General features: G+C 41.2%; 1 protein-coding gene across 4 annotated transcripts in view; it reads right to left on the minus strand.

The window, feature by feature from the left end:
• Window positions 1-14,048, minus strand: part of LOC308385571 (uncharacterized protein) — a 66,802-nt gene that overhangs the window by 33,970 nt on the left and 18,784 nt on the right. Inside the window, exons 3-5 of one of the 4 annotated variants that reach the window (XM_080864566.1) lie at window positions 6,462-6,545; window positions 5,263-5,379; window positions 23-4,662 (exon numbers count right to left, since the gene is read on the minus strand). The gene's annotated coding sequence lies outside the window, so the exon portion shown is untranslated. Of the gene's footprint in view, window positions 1-22; window positions 5,380-6,461; window positions 6,546-10,250; window positions 10,966-11,388; window positions 12,742-14,048 lie in introns of those variants that run through there. The other 3 variants (XM_080864567.1, XM_080864570.1, XR_013969553.1) reach the window with 3 other exon arrangements.

The following is a 14,048-nucleotide window of genomic DNA, read 5'->3' on the forward strand; positions in this document are numbered from 1 at the left end:
TATTGTTATGTTCAGTACTTACTTTTGAAAGTTTACTCTTTGGCTCGCTCGGGCCACTTCTGGGGTGGGGTGCCCTCGGTTTCTCGGCCTGGGGCTCGGTCACTCAGGCACAGCTGGCTGCCAGCGGAGCTCACGGGCTCGTCACTGCAACCCCCCCTGGCTTCTGCTCCGCGGCTGCTGAGTGAGCCCTCATCTGGGACTCTCCTCAGCTCTTTCTGGGACAGTGGCGCAGCTGCCCCTCTGTTGGTCTTCCTTGGTCTCTTGTGGTCTGGGGGCCTCTGGATGTCTGGAGTTTTGATCTCCTCCATACCTGCTTCATGCCCTGGAGGACGGGGCTGTGGCCCCCCCCACACCCTCTTGCAGATCATTACATGAACCTTTTAAAAACAAGCGCGTCCATGCTCACAGGTGTACACACGGGTGATCACACCCACAAACTACACCCTTTTTGGCTCCTACCTCAAAGCACACTGTGTTCTGTTGATCTTATGTGCTGCACAATAATGTTTAATATTTAGTATTTACTGTCATATTCCCATATATCATTGTGATGTTGTTTATTCTATTACTCTTGTTCTCTTCTGCTTGTTTTCTTTTTTCTTTCTCAACAGGTGATCCAGGTGATTGATATATGCATTTTCTTTTTCTTTTCTTTTTTTTTCTGCTCATTCTGTTGGTTTTTGTCTTTTGCCCTTCTCCCCCGTCCCTCTTCTCAGCTGTTTCTCTTTCCCTCTCTCTTTCTCCCCTTCTTTCCCCCAGTCAAGTCTGTCCCGTATTCAGTAAGTGAAAATAAAATAAACAATAAAAGGTGAATCAAATGGACCATTACGGCAAGGCTGGGATGGTCAATTTGGTAAAGTAAATCCGTTGGGCATCTTTCTTTGCCTTTAGACAACAATTCTGATGCAAAAGAGCCAAACGGGACAGGCAAAAAAAAAAAAAAAAAAGATTACTCTTTGGTCCATGTTGGTTAGCAAGATTCTCCCAAACAGAGTTATGTCCCTCTGCAGCCACCTGTTTAAAACTTACACTTTTCTATATTGGTACAGATATTCTTATTTTCTGTTGATGTCTTATCCTTGCAAATTACAATGCCCAGATACTTCATCTCTTTTTTTTTGATCTGTATATTATTTATTGCCTGCAGGGGACACTCATGCAGAGCTAGTATTTCACATTTATTAATATTCAGCTGTAGGCCAGAAGCTTTGGAGAAGTGGTTGATCACCTGTAAGGCTGAAGGAATCTGGTCCTCATTTTTTTAAAAACAGGGTGGTATTATCTGCCAGCTGACTGATTATTATCTGTTCACCCATCACAGTTAACCCCTCAATGTGACTGTTTTTAATCAAAATAGACAACAGCTCAGCAACCATGATGAACAGAAGTGGTGAGCTGCTACATCCCTGCCTTATCCCTCTATTAACCTCAAACCTTGAACATGTACCATGTTCTAGCAAAACAGAGCTGTTGATGTCATTATATAGCATCTCTATAACATTTATAAATTCCTCTCCAAAACCAAAAGACTGCAGAGTTTTTAATATGAACGTATGTTCAACTGAGTCAAATGCTTTGTACAGGATGTACCCTCTCTCTTGGATTATTTCACTGTACTCAAGGAGGTCCCAAAATCAGCCTAATATTGTTAACAATTAGTCTTCCTTTCAAAAAACCTGATTGTGTTTCACTGATAATGTTTGAGATGCCTTTCTTTAGCCTCTCAGCCCTTTGCCAGACAGGATCTTATAGTCCGTGTTTAAGGTGATGGGTTTTAAATTTTTATCGTTACCCGATTTAGGGATCAGGGTTATCAACTCTTGTTTCATGCTTGGCATCAGTTCTTTCTTCTCTATAGATTCCTTTAATGCATCAAATAATAAGGTTCTTAGGTCCTTCCAGAAGAATTGATAAAAATTAGTAGTGAGTCCATCTGTCCCTGGGGACTTGTCTAATGCCATTTTCATGATCACTAAATCCAGTTCCTCAATTTTAAGCTCTGAATCACACAGATCTTTGAACGGCTTGTCAATACATGGGATGAGATTATGAATCTTATTAAAGAAACTATCAGAATCAGCTGCTGAATATTCTCAGGAGTACAATTTGGAATAAAAAGTGAAGACTTCCTTTTCAATCTCTCTGAAATCTTTGCATTCAGTCCCATTTATCAACAAGCTTGTGATCTGGTCAGCGGGAGAGGGGCAGGGCTCATCGGAGAGTTCAGTGGGGAGCAGTCCTGAATGCTGACATGACAATTAATGCCTTGCCATATCACCACGCTGTATGACTGTCATGTTACAGACAGGGCAGCGAAAGTGCACCGGCATATCATTTTGTCTGGAAGAGAGAGAGAAAAAAAAGAAAAGTCAACAACATGTAAATGTAGTTGTACAGAATGCAATCAGTTTATCTAACAATCTGATTGTACATATTAATAAAAACAAACAACATATTGTACATATTAACAAAAATATCCAAGCCATCCTCAATAATGAAAGCAAATTGGTATAAATCATAAGAGCTGTCAAAAAATGTGGTGAACAGGAAAACATTTTTTATGAAAACACACTTTTTGTCTTGCTGATGAATGAATTGAACTGTACAATGTGAAAAGCAACTTTTAAGTCAACAAAGAGACTGCAGAAGTGCTGAAAAGAAGTGCATATTTATAACTTTAACTATGAGGTATATTTAATGCCAACATACCTTTGAAAGGCAAAGTGTCAGGTTTACATTATGTTTTCTATGTCTTATATGATTTTTGCATGGATTTGTGGAATTAACAGTTCATTTACAGGTATTAAAACTATGCAAGTGGTGCATCCAGGTTCAGATGAGGCTTTCACGGCCTATAAGTGAAGTTCACTGAACTAAAGAGAAATGTGGTTTGATGATTGTTGACATGCTCTCCAAATAGAAGTTTTTCCTCTTAGCAAGGAAATACAGGTGCAGCAGTCAGAATATTGCTGAAAGGGATCTCCTAAAAATCTTCAGAGGCCCAGTGAGAAGCAAGAACCATTCCAGGCATAGCTGACAGCCCAGTCAGTGGTTGAGGTCAAAGGTCGTGCTGCTTGGGGCCCATCGTCAGATCAGATTCCAGAGCCACAGCAAGGACCATGAAGCTGCGTTGGAATGAGAGCTGTGCCGAGGGGGATTTCCAGAGGCCAACAGAGGAGATTGTGGACAACAGACGGGCACCTGAAGGATGAGGGGAGCGTGCCAAGCTCCATCCACAGCGCAGAGGGAGTTCGAGGATGGGATCATGATTCTGTGAAAAGCACAGGAACCAGAAGCTATGGTGGTGACGGCAGCAATCTCCTATGAACATCACCTAATGCTGTGCCACTGTACTATGCATACAATGACACTCTGAAGACTGCTGGGATCATAACAGCAGTAAGATAACTGGATCCAGCACGCTTTCCACACAGGGGTTTTTCTGCAGAGAGGGATGGACAGTAGAGGAGTCATGAAATCCCCCTCGCAGGACGAGGCCTGCAGCTTTGGAGATAGCTGACAGCCATGTTGACAAGCAACAAAACCACCTGGTATGTTTGAATGTCTATTCTACATACATGTTGGACTCTGGTCCTGTGGACAGTGATGGAGACAACTGGAAGAGACATTTATGACGCCCTGCAGAACTTAAAACACTCTGCAGAGAGACGTGTGATTTACATGCCTAGATGAGGAACACCACCAAGCTGGGATGTTAATTTCTCCTTTAACTATTAACAATTCGTTTGTTCACTTGTGGGATGCAGTTTACCATTGGATGAGATCAATGAGGAATAAGAGGACTGCTAATACATTTGTACTTTTACAGTAATTTAGGGTGATTGACATATGCTGTGTGTTTGCATTGACACTGTCAGACATGCGGTGATCATAACTGGGAACTTTTCTAAAGGGCGGAACTGTCAGGTTTACATTATTGGATTGTCATTTATGCTTAGAAATATCTACTCATATATGCTTAGAGTTTTATAATCAATGTCATGTTGGTAGAGGGTTGATCCTTAGGAGCCTGCAAAGACTTTGCGTGCATTCCAGAGTGTTCTGTCATTCACACCCACATCCTGGGAGCGTGGGAGAGGTCGTACCTTCTCTTATTGTTTTGTGGTAGGATAAACGTATCTATATCTGTTCTAGTCTAAGTGCTTTTTGTTTAGATGAACTGGTGGACTTCCAGACCAGCAGGTTTAAGGAAGTTGTTTACACACACACACACAGAACACACAGACAAGGTACTCTTCGTTTGTATGTAGACGTCATATATGTTAATAAACCTATGTATATTCATGTAACCTCAATAAAAGAGCAGTGTTATGAGGGAGCCGACGAGAGCGACTGAGGTCAAACGAAGGAACAGCGCTTGTCGTGGTTCTCTCCCTCGTATACGAGTAACACAAAGAACTTTGTCTGCTTGGTGTCTAATGCTTTTTGGTGTTGTATTAAAATTCTCTCGTTCCAGTGTGTCTGTGCTAGACAGACCCATCACAAAGCATTTTTAATGTGTCCATTTATATGCTCCTCGATCTTTGCCCTGACAGTAGGGCTGAAAGTGGGGCACAGAGGGCAGTGAAAGAGTCTTCTGCAACATGTTGTGCATTCCTGCAATTCTGGCTTGGAGGCAGAAATCCACATTGATATGTGCATCTAAAACAGAGAGAAAAACAGATAAACACCATATACACATTTAAGTTCAGGTTTTAGCAGAAATAACACGTTACAGTTAGCATGTAAGAGATTTGGGAGAAAATTCTTTATAAAAACATAATTTTCAAGACACTTTTATTTGTGACATACGTATCTATTGACATATAACAGACAATTTAACAAAGACTAACTAATCTGGGCAATAAAAAAGCAGAACAGAATGGAATAGAGAATATTTATAAATATATAAACCTCTTCATGACAAACTTTACAATGTTGATGCAGGTGGAATGAGAGACATGAATAAAGTGCAATATGCAGTAAATGGAACAATGTGCATTGATGTTACAGATCGTGAAAAGCAGTGAAGTGAATTTGTTCATAACAAGCAAAAATTAAATACATTTGAAACTGACCACTAAATGCTAACCAGAGGTGTCAAAAGTGCACATTCCTTACTAAAGTTTAGATACCTCGGGGGTCTGACCGTTGTTGTAACGCTAACAAAGTGCCAACGTAATCAGTGTAAACAAAGTAGATGATTCCTAGAATTATATAATTATTAACGGCGAATTTATGTATGAAAGACTCTGTGCTAACCTTTACGATCAACTTGCAAGGTTTCCGCAGTTGATGATCCATGCAGGAACGTATTTCCGCCTACTGTGGAGATCACGTGTTTCCGGCTACACACACACTACTTCATAGTTTATCTACCTGAAAAAAATGAATCACAGGGGCATTTTTGGCCTGACCGTTTGTTTTTTGTTATTTAAAAACAAAATCTGGTTCACTTGATTGGCTGTGATACAGCTCACGCACCCATAAGTACGCAGTGTGGTAAGAATGAATGAAATGAATTAACAGTGCGCACTTTTTATGTAATATGTGTGTTACATTTTAGATTTGGGGTAAAATCTCAAGTCTTTGAAGTAAACAGGTTCAAGCCCAAGTCATTGGTTTAAAAGTCCAAGTCAAGTCTAAAGTCATAAACTAAATGACTAAATGACATCAAGTCATGTGACTCAAGTCCAAGTCATGTGACTCGAGGCCACACCTCTGGTTGTCACTGCAGATCTTTGATGCTGAAACTAACAGAGCAATAACTGCGTTCTGATCTTCGCTGAGGTCAGCCTCGTGGTCTCAATCAATCAATGACGTAAAATCGACGTGTAAAAAGTGAGAGCGCCGATTTTACACCAGTGGGCGGCTTTAAACCCTTGCTTTCTGCCTGGCAGAAAAAGCGGCGTTCAAAGACCAGTAAAAACGTCAATTTTTCCAGAGCTCAGTGCCAACTGTGACAGCTTTTAAAATGCCATTTTCTTAACATTATTCAGGGCCCTCCCCATAATTGTCACATCCAATTACTTTCAACTGCTGTCACCCAATCAAAGAAGAAGTTGTTCAGACCACACTAACTAATCACAGATGCCAACTGATTACTTTTGTTGAGATTTTCTGTACTGCACGTAGAAGAAAACAATGACTAAAATAAAATGTGCTCAAGTTTGTTTAGATGATAGGGTGCAGCTGTAGATCAGATTTCCTGTTATCACTTCAAATAGAATTGAGGCCGTAGAGGTTTGGTGGATGCAGAAAAACAGCTGCAGGAACAATGAAAAGACTTTTCTGCTCCAAATTTCTGCGAGCAAATGCTCAACTTCTCCCAGCATGCTGAGCTAATGATTAGCTGGTGTTTTTCTCCAAACACTCTCTCACTCTTCTCTCAACGTGTTCACAATAAACTGTGAACAGACAACGAGGAGAGCAGCAGAAGACCTCATTAGCTCGGCGCTTACCTTTAGATGAGGGATGGGCCGCACTGCGCCGAGGCTTCGGATCATGTTTGGAAAAATCCAGGATATGGAAGCCTTCTTCTTGCTCTGCCCACAGAGAGTGAGAGAGTGATGTTGTCAACTTGGTGGGTAAAAATTGATAAATGCTATGAAACCGACAGCATGCCCTTATTAGGGAGAGTTGAAGGTATATTGCTCACAGAACAGTTTCAGATAGGAGAGCTTCCATGGCCTTGCCTGTGATAAAATCGTGTTCTACTGTTAAATTCTCCCAATTCTTTCATCTTTGGGCTGAAGGAAGGACAACACATAAATGCACAATCAACAATCATTTTATTCCATACAATTCTCATTATTCCATACAACACTTTTGAGCATAAACCACCCGGAGGGGAGATGAGCGCGGGAGGGTGTCCGCCTGATCTTGAAGTGTCTGAGCGTTTCTCACATTCTTATACCTTCAGCCCCCCTCCAAAGTCATAAAACCTAAACATCCACATTCTTTCTCTCTCTCAGTGAGCCGAAGTTATGACCTTGGCTTCCTGTGCAGTATGTTCTGTTCTTTTCTAATCAGACAAATAAGGCCATGACTCTCTGAAAACAATATTTCTTATAACGCAGCAGTAACATGCATCATAAAACAATATCATCCATTCATAATAAGTCAGCAGTCTAATGAAATACAAATCAGTTTAATAAATGTAATAGTTATCACCTTCTTCTAAGTCAGGAGAATAATGGAAACTAAAACTACATAATAATTTCACAATCTTTAATTAGGGGTATAATGTGGCATAAGATAATATAATAATCTCACACTACACAACAATAAAAAGAGACTTTATTGTGTTGGTTAAAGCTGATATCAGCATGAAAACAAAAGGTAAGGAGATAGGGAGGTGTATTCTCACCAGTGGCGGTCCTAGCCTGTTTGGCTAGGACCGCCACTGGTGAGTATTTACGTCCAATAATTCGAGCCTCTGCTAAAAACGATCCTTCCACCCCGCTGAACATGGTGCTTTTTAATGCCCGATCATTGACTAATAAGTCGTTCATGCTTAACGATTTTATATCTTCTAAAAAACTGGACTTCTTATTTCTGACTGAGACCTGACTGAGTGAAAATTGGATATTTTCTGTCGGAAATAAGGATCCTTTTTATTGTGCTGTAGTGAATCGTCCAGCTGGCCCAAACAGCTTATTTTTGTTGGAGTTCAGCTACTTCCTGTCCTTTTTTCCTTTTTCTTTTTTTCTTTTACAGGACAAGTGTGTTTATTAACTTCCACATTCCACTTCTGGGCTTCTACAGCTTTCCGGCTGCTTCCAGCTCAGCAGACATTTTCATGCTCTCAACTTTGTGGGAACAGTTCGGGGATGGCCCCTTCCTCTTCCAACGTGACTGTGCACCAGTGCACAAAGCAAGGTCCATAAAGAGAGTTTGGTGTGGGAGAACTTGACTGGTCTGCACAGTGTCCTGCTCTCAACTTAGTAGAACACCTTTGTCTTTGTGTCCTTTTTTTCTTTTCCTGGATCACCTACGTCCTGTCCTCTACTATGAGGTTGTCCTGACTGCTTTTAGTTGGGGATTTTAACCTACATGTTGATGATGACTCCAACGTCTTTGCCAGAAATTTTATCAACATTATGGTTTATTTTCATTTTACGCCGCATGTGTCAGGCCCCACACATAACAAAGGGCACACACTGGATCTTGTTTTTACTTTGGGTTCGAATATTGATTTTATTTGTTCTGAGGCCTCGTTCTGAGTTGTTCAGAACTCGCTCTCTCTCTTTTTCTGCTGTCTCTCTCTCTCACCGTCACTCCTAAAACTTCTGTTTTTTTGTGGGGTTTTTTGGGTCATAAGCAGAGAGTACTTACTAGAGATGGCACGATACCACTTTTTTTTTTTTTATGTCCGATGCCGATATCATAAATTTGGATATCAGCGGATACCAATATGAATCCGATAGTGTGTTTTTAATCAATAAACTGTTTTTTAATATCTTGCTGCATTTTGTATAAGTTCAAACTCTAGTTTTAAAAAAACCTACTAAAGCTATTCTGTTATACCTGTATGCAATAAATACACTGCACCCAAAATATTTCATAGTTCAGCAAAACTGATCAATCTAATAACCTTAAACCTGCACCATCCTCCCTATTCATGTATTTTAAAGAGTAAGCAGCCTAACTAATAGGATGGCAAACTGCCAGCAAAAAATAAAAAATAAAAATAGGGAACCACCCCCCACCTCATGATGCTTAATCGACGTAATCAACTTTAATTTGATGCAGTGTGAAAAAAAATACACAGAAATCAATTATTTTTTAACGATAGTTAAATAGATTCAACATCTTTCTTCAACAGAACTTCAGACTGCACAGATGGTACCTTCCCAAAGGAAAAAGTACTACAGCTTACTAGGGTATATTAGACTTAATAGTTACTATATACAGTAATGGACTTCTATACATTTTACATCAGATTAAAACTTTGGGTGTAAGATTCAGATAATTATTTATTAAACGCTAGATATTTTAAATGAGAATAAGAAAGAAAGTACGTCTTTGTGCCCCCTTTTCGCTGTTCATGCCCTGGCTAAACTTTGCTCCGCCCCTGCACAGTTACAGCCGTCAGCTGGAAAAGGATCCTGGTGTAGAAAGTAATATTAAATAAATTCTACCAACAGATTATCAAGCTTAAACGTGCTGCTGTTGTTCAGCTGCTGGTTTCCTCTTTCTGGTGCAAAGTGGGCCAAAAACAAAGATAGAAGGACTCGCGACAGAAAAGCCGATCAGCTGATCATTAATCAGTTTCACGATTGAAGTAGCAGCAGGAGAGGGAGGGAGAGAGAAGAGGCAGTCGCTCCATATATCGGTTGTTAAGCTTAACGTGGGAATGCTTTACAAACATTCAGAGATGAACTTGCACACGTGCTTTACTTCTCTCTGGGATAACTGAAATGACGGTTTGGTAGCGAGGCTCCAAATGCTCAACCAGACCGCCGACAGGTCTCCCATGCCACAGCTGCTCCATCACGTGACGCATACAGCTCCGATGTGCTATGGTTATGAGCCGAGTTGTGCCATGTCGCAAGTTTTGTGAGGTGCTTTTTAGATATTTAATGGATCGGATTACATTTTTTATTTCTCTCCGATATCCGATCCAGTAATTTAGGTCAGTACTGGACTGATACGTAATATCGGATCGGTCCATCTCTAGTACTTACTAGCGCTGTCCTTAGTCCGCTTGTTTGTTTTGCACAAAAACTTTTCACAATAAAGCTCAAGATCCTGTTGAGACTTTTCAAAATAAACTGAATCTTGCGAAAGAGTATGAAGAGTGTTCACGGACGAGAAGCAGAAAGGAGCCGTCAGGTGCTAAAAAAATAAACCTTACACTGAAACGTTAGAACAGCCTTTTTCCTGCAGCACGCCGTGTAATAAATACAAAGAAAATGGCAGCCATTACAACTTCTGTCTAAAAATGTATAATTTCATGCATCTGTTAAAACACTCGACTCCAGGTACATGACACCCAGCTGGAAACACGTCACGCAAGTCGAGCTGCCCGAGATTCACAGAATTTACCGAAAATGTTAAATTTTTGTGATTTATATCGTTGTCCGCACAAAAGATGTCTTATAATGGGATATGAGATTTTGGTCATATCGCACAGCTCTACCACTACTGTTTACCATTGTAAAATTATCCAAAGGAAAAAAAATAAAAGATAAACTTGATGTACATATATATACACACTTGTAGTTCCCTAACTGTAACATTTAGGATTATTCACTGCAGGTCCAGAAAGCAGAGCTAGCTCATCAGATCCAAGTGTGACATCAGCTGCACTCTTTACAGGAGACTCCAGCTGAAATCTGTGGAGCCTGATCTCAAGGTTTTTAAGTCTGATCCTGAAACCAGAAGAGGATCTTCAGATTGATTGTGATACAGTGATTTCAGTTCTGCATAATCACGCTGATGTTTGCACAGAGCAGATAACGAAGTGAATGTTTTTGCACATTGGTAACAGTGAAACAGTTTATTTACAGCGTGGGATCGTTTGTGTTCGGGGTATGAACTGAGATTCTTGAAGCTCTTGTCACACTGGTCACAGCTGTAGCTCCCTTCAATGTGTGTAAGTTCATGAAGGTTATGAATATCTGACTGTGAGAACCTTTGGTCACAGTGTCTGTACTTGTATGGTTTCTCTCCTGTGTGCACTCTTATGCTCTTTAAGATTACCTGCACTGATGAAGGATGACCCACACTGGTCACAAACGTGCTTTTTTACCCCACTGTGACAGAGTTCATGTTGTTTTAATTCACTTGATGTGGGGAAGCCTCTCCCACATTCTTTGCAGTAATTCATTTCGTCTCCAGTGTGTCTGCGTTGACGTATTTTTAGGCTCTTTAAATGACTAAGTTTTTCCACAAAGATCACAGCGAAACACTTTCCCACCACCACAGTGACGACAGGGATCCATCTGTGTTGCTCTGCTTCTAAACAAAGACACAATGACCGTGTAAGTCAGGGAATTCCTTCAACATTTCTATCCTGAACGTCGCCTGAAATAAAGAGCAGCTCTGCCAACTTCCACATTTTAATTTTTACATTATAACAGTCAGCTTACTGGGCTGCAATAACTCTTAATTTGTAGGTAATCTACTTAATGGGAAGATTGGTGGTTTAAACCCCTGGATGCTCTACTCTGCATATCCATTGCATCCATTGGAGTGTGAATGTTAGAAATGAGAGAAGCTTTTAAAATGTTACGTTTTTGCAATATCAGGAAAGTTTCAGGAAATTTGTGTCAGATGTTACTCAATATTCTGTATGTGAAGTTTTCATGTCTCATATAAGCTTTGAAATTAAATTTCATTCACATAATACTTCGAAATAACTGTAAAAAGAAAAATACATACCTCACAGTAACTGCACTTTTAGAGTTTCTTTCTGCTGTGAATCTTTTGATGTGATTTGAGGTAATGTGGAGATTTAAAAGTCTTCTCACACAGGTCACATTTATAAGGTCTCTCCTCAGTGTGGGAAAACATGTGCTGCTCTAAGTTTTTGTATGTCACACAAATTTTGCCACACTGATCACAGCAGCAAACATCAATTTTGGTGTGAATGCGTAGGTGAATATTTCGGTTGCCTGGCCAGCGGAAGGTTTTTCCACAAATGTGACAGCTGTACGCCTTGAATCCAGAGTGGGTAACCTGATGATTCTGTAGGCTGCTACTATGAGTAAAAGCTTTATCAGACTGATCAGAGCTGTATGCTTTAACTCCACTGTGGACAAGTTGGTGTGCTTTTAAGTTTCCAGCCCGGGTAAAAGACTGTCCACACAAGTCACAGCTGTACGGTTTAACTCCACTGTGTATGAATTGGTGTCTTTTTAAGTTTCCAGCCCGGGTAAAAGACTGTCCACACAAGTCACAGCTGTACGCTTGAACTCCACTGTGGATGAGTTGGTGTGCTTTTAAGTTTCCAGGATGGGTAAAACACTGTCCACAAAAACCACAGCTGTATGGTTTAACTCCACTGTGTATGACTTGGTGTCTTTTTAAGTTTCCAGCCCGGGTAAAAGACTGTCCACACAAGTCACAGCTGTACGGTTTAACTCCACTGTGTATGAGTTGGTGTCTTTTTAAGTGTGCAGCCTGGGTAAAAGACTGTCCACACAAGTCACAGCTGTACGGTTTAACTCCACTGTGTATGAGTTGGTGTGCTTTTAAGCTTCCAGGATGGGTAAAAGACTGTCCACACAAACCACAGCTGTACGGTTTAACTCCACTGTGTATGAGTTGGTGTGTTTTTAAGTGTTCGGCCAGGGTAAAAGACTGTCCACACAACTCACAGCTGTGCGCTTTAACTCCATTGTGGAGAAGTTGGTGTCTTTTTAAGCTTCCAGCATGGGTAAAAGACCTTCCACACAAGTCACAGCTGTACGCTTTAACTCCACTGTGAACAGGTTTGTGTGATTTTAGGTGTTCAGCCAGGGTAAATGACTTTCCACACTCATCACAGCTGTATGCTTTAACTCCACTGTGGATGAGTTGGTGTCTTTTCAAGCTTCCAGCATAAGTAAAATCCTTTCCACACTCATCACAGCTGTATGGTTTAACTTCACTGTGGATCAGTTGGTGTATTTTTAAGCTTCCAGCCTTAGTAAAATCCTTCCCACACTCATCACAGCTGTATTTTTTCTGTTCCTTTCTTCTGTGAGGTTTGTCGGCCTCCTGAGAGCGCTGACGTCTCGCTCCATTTTGGTCCTGGAGTGACAGAGATACAAACAGAGGCAGTGAGTGAAATGCAGTCGTGGAACAAACTCAACCTTCAAACTTCTTCCATTAACACTAGTTTTAAACCAAAGGTTGAAGTAGTTTCTTTTCAGTCAATACACTCGGTACAACACACGGGGTATGGGATATCACGCCTGGCTGAGGAAACCTTTATTCACGCCTTTAAGGCAGACGATCTGTGATGACGTGTGCACAGCCCGACATGCAAATATACACCCCTGTCATCACAATCATCCCTCAGTTCTTACGCTCTTCATCTCTCTGGGAAAACCTCTGCTGAGTTGGGCTAGCTAGCTGCTCCTAGTTAGCTCAGTTTACTGCCCCTGTTGGTGTTATTCTCCACTGCTCAGTTGGTGCGAAGGGTGAAAGGGGGGGCGCTAATTTTGGGGGCAAGACGGCAGCAGCAGTATGCACGGTGACACGTCTGTTGACATTGCGTCAGTAAACTCTGCTAGCTTTGCTTTGGCTTTTACTAGCTTTATCCTTTTCTATGTTAGCCCAAAACGCCCTTGGTCTACATGTGTACAATCACCAGCTACTTTTAGAAATCAAAGCATCGGCAGTTCCCAAAAGAGATCCTGTAACGACGCAGGGTCCTCTTCACAATCTGACGTGGCTTCATCCAGAAGGGCTCCCGCGCTGCCATCGCTGTGGACCGGCTCTATGTGGATGGACAGCTTTACCGCGACCCCGTCATCACTCCGTGGCTGTATTAACTTCACACCAGCTAAGAATCTGCTACACCAGCGGTCCCCAACCCCCGGACTTCGGACTGGTACCGGTCTGTGAGTCGTTTGGTACCGGGCCGCGAGAGTTGAGGCTCAGGTGTAAAATGTATGGTTTTCAGGGTTTTTATCGGTTTTCAGCGTTATTTTGTTAGTTTTTATCGTTAACTCGGTTTTCCTGGGTCTTTTCACGTGTGTTATGAATAAATGTTCTTTTTTCGGTACCGGTACTAGTTTTATTTTGTTGTATTTATCCGTGACATCTTAAAGGCCGGTCCGTGAAAAATATTGTCGGGCATAAACCGGTCCGTGGCGCAAAAAAGGTTGAGGACCTTACTCACATTTACCTTACTCACATTTCTATTACCGGTAATCGTCATCAACAACAACACACAAGCATACAAGTGTGCATATTTAAAAATAAAGCAGGAGCAAAACTGAGTTTGGTACTCACATTTTTATTACCGGTAATTGTCATCATCATCAGCATACAAACATACAAGTATGCGTATCTAAAAATGAAGCGGGAGCAAAACTGAGTTTGGTACTCAC

Source organism: Rhamphochromis sp. 'chilingali' (genome assembly GCF_963969265.1).
Source record: "Rhamphochromis sp. 'chilingali' genome assembly, chromosome: 18".
Taxonomy (NCBI): domain Eukaryota; kingdom Metazoa; phylum Chordata; class Actinopteri; order Cichliformes; family Cichlidae; genus Rhamphochromis; species Rhamphochromis sp. 'chilingali'.